At 32.5% G+C, this 7,444-nt stretch overlaps 1 pseudogene; it reads right to left on the bottom strand.

Moving 5' to 3' along the window:
- Positions 1–2,366: 2,366 nt before the first annotated feature.
- On the bottom strand, positions 2,367–3,326 carry LOC122739316 (annotated as a pseudogene).
- Between the last annotated feature and the right edge of the window lie 4,118 nt (positions 3,327–7,444).

Here is a 7,444-nt window from a genome sequence, read left to right as displayed (position 1 = left end):
ACACAGGAACCGCCCACCAGCAGACTGTTGGGACCCACTGGGATGGAGTTAACGCCCATCACCAGATTGTTCAAGACTCATCATCTAACTACCCCAACCCACCACTAGACAACTTCCAACCCATCACCCAAAGAGGGAGATTTTACCCACGCCATCTTAGCCCTATAAAAGCGCGCTCCCCAAACTAGTCGGGGAGGAAAGCGTTTTTTAAACCTTCCTCCTGGCCAGTTTCTCTAGTACCCCAATAAACCTGTTCTTTTATTCCTAAATAGGACTTGCCCAATGGTGTAATTCTTTACAGAGGAATTCTAAGGACCCACGTGATTTCTCCCCATATCACTTTCCTTTCTAGGTCCCCCTTCTATAGATGATTTCCAGTTTAATAATGCCTTTTTCAAAAAGTGGCACCTAAAACCAAATATTTATGTGGCATTTATCATATGACTGATCTTATTCTAGCCCAAGCAACACATTGTACATTGTAAAGAACTAATAATAGTCAGATCAAGGAAATACAATTAATATACAAGATATTTTTGTTGTACTTCATTACCATAATGTCATTATAGTCACAACAACACATTAGATATTGATATTTCTAAAACACTTTTTTCATAACTACCTTTGAAAGACAGGTATTGAGAGTATTGATATCTTAATTTTACAAATGAAGAGCCTAAGGCTCAGAGATGTTAATTGAATTCCCCAGAATCACACAGTAAGTACCTGATTCAGGATTGCATTGAACTTTCTACATTATTAAAGATGAGTGTCTCTGACAATTTTTTTAAAGATTCAATTGCTTTTGATGTTTGAATCATATTTACATACCAACTGAGATTATCAAACAATAAGAGAAAAGGGGATAATTTTGAGGACCTAATTATAATATCATAGATAGATAGATTGATAGATAGATAGATAGATTTTTCTGGTTAAAAAACACTACATGCATTTCATCATCATAGCAACCCAGTAAGGTAGGTAGTATTTTTAGCATTTTTCCCTTTTTTAATGTTCTTTATGTGTTTACTTTGGCAGTATATAAACAGAATGTTATTGATTTGTCTTATTTTTATGATATTTCTGTTTTCAAAATATCTCCTCCTTATGATAGAAAAAAGAGAGAAGGAAAAAAGATAATTCAGGAAGAATAACAAGCACACCAACTAAGTACTACATTTTATGCCATGTCTCATATTCATAGTTCACTACCTTTTCAAAGAGGGAAGGAAAGAACATTCTCACATCTCTTTTCTTTTGAGTCAAGCTTAGTTATTATAATTTCATAACATTCAGCTTTAATTGCTTTGTGGTTGCTATTTATACTTACGTGGTTGTGACAGCTATTTATTTTGTTTTTATGGTTTTTGTTACGGTTTTTATTTTTTTTTATGGTTCTGCTAAAGTTCACTTTGTATTAGATCATTTAAGCCTTCCTCTGATTCTCTGTCCTCACTGTAATCATATTTTTTTAGTCATTCTCAATTCAATGGTTATGTATTTTCTTTCCTAATCTACTTTCTTTGCTAATACAAAAAAAAGATTAGATAGATAGATAGATAGATAGATGTACATGTTATTTTAAAATTATTATTATTATTGTCATCATTGAGGTATTATGTCTAGCACCAGGAACTCTGGTTAAAAGGGTATGGGCATTTTACTTAGATGCCAGAATTCCAAAATGCTTTCCATAATGGTTAGACCAGTTCTCAACTCTACCAAGACAGTATCTACAACCTCTTCAATATTAACTATCCTCATCTTTTATCATCTTTGCTTAATTTCTAAGCCTGAAATGAAATTTTAGTGTTGTTGTGATTTATATTTCTTCTGTTATTAATGATTTAAAACAATCTTTCATGTGGCTGTTTGCATTTTTTTCTTTTGAGTCACATTTATTCATATCCTTTGACCACATATCCACTAAGAAATAGTTTTTCTTCTTATGTATTTGGATTAGTTCTCTATAAGCCTTGGATATGAAATCCTTATTAGAGGTATTTGATGCAAAGGTTGTTTTTGGTTTTTCCTGGTTTTTCCTCTTTTACCCTACTTATGTTAATAAAAAATTAACTGAAAAAAGATTTCAGTTAAAGACATTTAATATTTTCCAAAATACATTTTAAAAGCACTAATACAGAGAATTTTTAAATTTTGAGAAGTCTTTTTGTTGGTACTACCTGGATACATATTTTCATTGCAAATAGATAAGGGTGAGGCAGTCCATAGATTTACCAAACATTTACAAACCCAAGAAGGCTACAGGTCTTGTTTTATATGTCAACAGTTCAAAAGTTATAGCTTCAAAACTTTCACAGATCATGAAGATTTAGGTTTATTCAGTCTCACTTATCCTTCATCTACTGAACCTTCCTTCTGTATTATTTCCAAACAATACTTTCAGTGTTCTCTTCCACAATGGCTTTCATTTTAGTGGAAAGTTCTCAAGTTTATTTGGTTCCCTTTTTGTCTTCTTTTAAATCCACCATGTTCCCATTGTACTTTTCAGTAATTATTTTAGTTGGATGAGATGATGAATGTTCATAGCTAGATGGCTCATCTTCATTGGAAAGTTCTTTCCACTGTTTTTATATATTTGAATCTCCCATTATAAATTTTGCTCCTTCTATTGTAGCCATATATGGGAATTGTAGTTGTTGAAGTCTGAATAAATATTCAGTCATTATTCAATATTTTCTCATAATCAGTGATATTTGCTTAATGCGAACAGTTCCATCAGAACAAGATAAGTATTAACTAATGAAAATGTGCCAGGCCAGTCAATTCCTGCACTACAGTGAATTACTGTGGATCCATATTCAGCACTCAGGGAACCAGATTCTCGAACTTTAAATAAGAAGTTGAGGAGTAAAACTGGTAGTTCAGGGACTCTAAAATCTGGTACATAGCATAATGAAAACAAGATATTATCTTGGTTTCACTACTATGAATATTTTCAAATTCTAGTATATTCAATTTTATATCTTCTGGCAGGAGGCTCACACAGAATCCTGTTTCTTCAAAAAGCAGTATCACTCGGTGCTTGGTTGGCCAGTACTGTGCACATTTCATCTAGCCTTTCTCCACCAATTTACTATGATAAGTGCTTTGGATTTTTGCTGCTGTACCACTAGTCAGAAATGACAGTAAGTTTTAGGAAGTGGACCCTAAATTAAGATGTAATTTCATTGTGTCTCTTCTATGACAACTAAGCTGACATTAATATAACCATTTTCAGTATTTTTTAGTTTAACAGAAGTATAATCATAGGTGCTGTTTTGATTTCTGTTTTCTAGACATTTCACTGGTATATGAGGATAGTTTCATATGCTGCTGCCACAGTTCTCAACATCCACCTCCTCAAACTCAAACTCCCACTCAGTACTGCTTAATATGGTGGTAGGAAAGACCTAGTACAAGAAGAGCCACCAAAGCTAAAGAGGAACATGCTCCATTCAGTCAGTCAATAAAAATTAATTAAGCACCTACTATGTGTCAAACTGTGCTAAGCACTGAATCCCATTCATCTCCTCAACTAGCTGCATTGTGTTTTTGAAAAAGCTTTTCAATTTATATAATTTAAATTACCACGTTTTTATGATAGTCTCTATGTTTTCTTTGTTAAAGAATGTCCTTTTCTATAGCTAGGAAAGGTAAGTGATCTGCTTGTCTTTTGTTTTTGTTTTGGTTTATACTATGGGCTTTAATAATTAAACCAAATATATATATATATATGTATATATATGTATATATATTTTTTAACTTACCATAGTATATGGTATAAAAGCTGATTACTAAACCTAATATTTGAAAAAAACACTTCTTTCTAGTTTCCCTGTCATTTATTGTTAAATAGTAAATTCTTCCCTGTGAAATTTATGTTCTTACATTTATTGAACAGTGGGGTTATTGAGTTCAGTTTTAATTTTTTTAATAATAAATATTTTTATTTAAAGTTTTGAGTTCTAAATTCTTTCCCTCCTTTCCTCCCTGTCCTATCCCCGCCCCCAGACAGTAAGCAATCAGATATAGGTTATACATGTGCAATTATGTAAAACATTACCATATTAGTCATCTGTATAAGAAAACTTGAATAAAAGAAAAAAATAAAAGAAGATGAAAATAGCATGCTTCAGTCTGTGTTCCATCAATATCAATTCTTTCTTTGGAGGTGGATAGTATGCTTCATCATTAGTCTTTTGGAATTGTCTTGGATCATTGTATTGCTGAGAATAGTTGTCATTCACAATTCTTCATCAAACAGTATTGCTATCATTATGCACAATGTTCTCCTGGTTCTGCTCACTTCACTATACATCAGTTCATACAAGTCTTTCCAGGACTTTCTGAAATCATCCTGCTTGTCATTTCTCATAGCACAATAATATTCCACCATCATCATATACCACAACTTGTTTAGTCATTCCCCAATTGATGGGCATTCCTTTTATTTCCAATTCTTAACTACTACAAAAAGAGCTGCTATAAATATTTTTGTACAAATAGGTCTTTTTCTCTTCTCTGAGATGTCTTTGGACTATAAACCTAGCAGAGGTATTGCTGGATCAAAGAGTGTGTACAGTTTTATAATACATAGGGCATGATTCCAAATTGCTCTCCAAAATGGTTCTATCAGTTTACTCCACTAACAGTGGAGTAGCATCCCAGCTTTCCTACATCCCCTCCAATAGCCAATATTTTTCTTTTTTCTTATATTTGCCATTGAGTTCAGTTTTTTAAAAAATGATTCTTCATTATCTAATCTATTATATTGATTTACTTTTCTTCTTTTAACCAGTTCCAATTTATATTTTTGTTGTTTTTAGCTTACTTATTTTTTCTAGATTTTACAAAGAGATAGTTACTGAGAAAATATAGCAAGGGCAGAATTACAAAAACATCCTTTCATTGCTCCCCCCACCCTTTGTGAAGCATAACCATACACTCTCCTCGGGGCAGCTAAGTGGCACAGTGGATAGAGCACTGGCCCTGAAGTCAGGAGTACCTGAGTTCAAATCCGGTCTCAGACATTAGACAATTACTAGCTGTGTGACCCTTGGCAAGTCACTTAACCCCAATTCCCTCACCAAAAAAAAAAAAAAAAAAAAAAGAAAAAGAAAAGAAATTCACAAGGTCATAAACCTGTTCTGTTCCATCTCTGATACTTACTCACTAATCAGCCTCATGAGAGGTTCAGTATATGGCACACCCAGGATGCTGAGAATAGTATGAACTTCCTAAGTTGAATCGAAATAACTTGAAAATAATATGTGTCTTCTTTTTGTCTGTGCTGCACAGCCTTACAAAGGATAAAGTTCCCCTTATCAATTTAGTAGTTCTATTTGTCTCCTTCCTAAGGAGTTCCTCATGAAGTTCCCTTGAGAAACAAGGTAGTTTTCTGCTGGGCTCCTTGTACATTGTTGAAGTTGTCTTCCCTCAATGTTGTCTCTCCTGATGCTGACACTACCTCCAGATGCTGGTAGCCCAGGGACACTGCTAGAACATGAATGAAAAGTCCAAATTCTCTGACCAGAAATTTATGAGGTCCTCCTCTAGTCAGGACAGTGAAGGAGGCAGAATTGAAGTGATTTCCTTTCAGGGATTTTGCTGCCATTGTTTGTTTTCTCTTCTACACTGATCCTGGACTCTGAGCAGTCCCCAAATTTTGATAATTATGGTTTTATGGTATAATTTGTGACCTAGATGTGTTAGTCTCCCTTTATTCCTGGAGATTCTAGATCTTTTTTTTTTTTTTTGTCCTGCCAAATGATTTTCCCCCCTGGGCGGAGTTCTATGAAATGTCTCCTGTTTAATTTGGTATAGCATTAAATATGTAAATGAATACATGTTAACATCAGTTTCATTATATTGGTGCAGTTAGACCATGATCATTGACTATCACTCCAGTTAAAGTCATTCTTTATTCATTAAGGGGATATTTTGCAATTGCATCTTTGTAGTTCTTCAGTGTGTCTTGCTAGACTGACTCTGAAATATGTTATGTCTTTTGTAGTTATTTTGAAAGGTATTGGCTTTTTTGCGTTAATTCATATAATGTGGTTCTGAATGTTTATCTTTTTAATATGACAAATCATGGTGGGGAGTTGTCATTTGCTTATGTTGAACCATTCTTGCATCCCTGATATTAATCCAATTTGATTATAGTGAATAATTTTTGGAATCTTTTGCTATAGTCTTTCTGCAAAAATTTCATATTAAAACTTAGAGTTTATCTATTCCTTTGCTTTATCCAACCCTGTGCTAGGAATATGATTATATTTGTCTCTTTAAAGGAATTGGGGAATACATTTTGTTATATAGGCATGAATTATTCTTTAATAGTTTGATAGAATTTTCCTGCAAATACATCAACATGAACGATTTTCCCTTTGGTATATCTTTTATAACTAGTTTGATTTGCTTTTCTGAAGGAGCTGCTTATTTAGTATTCTGTTCATTTGGATAGTTTATATTTTTGAGATAATCCCCTTTATTTTAAATTACCAGTTTTGCTGGTATATAACTTTATATAGTAAGGTCTTATAACTTAATTTTTTTCTTCTGTATTGTAGTGTTACCTTGTTAATTTTTTATTTTGTAAATTTGGGTTTTTTCTTCTCTTTTTAATTAGATTAAATAGAGATTTATTGATCTGATTTTCAAAGAACCAACTTTAGTTTTGTTTATCAATCTGTAATATTTTTGTTGTATAATGTATCTATTTTTCCCTTTTCACAATTGCTTACTTTTGGTTTTTTGGTTTAACTAATTTAATTTTCACTTCATTAATTTTATTTTTTATTTCATTAATAATGTTCACTTGGATATATCCTTTTCTTTGAAAATTCCTTTAACTATATCCCAGAAATTATGGCATAATAATTATCATTGTCTTTTGCCTAGTTATTAATTGTTTTTATGTTTTGTTCGTTGACCCACTCATTAAAAAGGATGTCATTATTAAGCTTCCATTTAGGTCTTAATCTTTTTCTTTGGCCACCAGTATTATGATTTATTTTGTCTTATGGCCTATAAAGGATTTATTTAGTATTTCTTGGTTTTAATATTTATATATAACTTCTCTGCACTCTACCACATAGTATGTTGTTTTTTTTTCAGAAAGGTACCATGTAATGCTGAAATATATGTGTATTCTTTAATGTTCCCATTTAGAAGACAGCATAGTTCTTTCAGTTCTAAATTCTCCAACAATTTCTTCAGTTCTATATTTTCCCTTTTGTTTTATCTTTCTGCTGGATTTTTCTCCTATGAAAGAAGAATAAAAAGTTTTGGTAAGTAGTATTATGATTTCCATTTTTCAAATGAGGAAATAGGCTCAGAGAGATTAGGTGATTTGTCCAAGTTTCCACAGCTACTACTAAATGATATCATTGAGATTCAAACCCAGATTATCTGCATCCAGATCCAATGTTTTCCC

The sequence above is a fragment of the Dromiciops gliroides genome, chromosome 2 (assembly GCF_019393635.1).
Source record: "Dromiciops gliroides isolate mDroGli1 chromosome 2, mDroGli1.pri, whole genome shotgun sequence".
NCBI lineage: Eukaryota > Metazoa > Chordata > Mammalia > Microbiotheria > Microbiotheriidae > Dromiciops > Dromiciops gliroides.
Note: the sequence above shows the minus strand (reverse complement) of the source record. Positions and strands in the feature narration are given on the sequence as shown.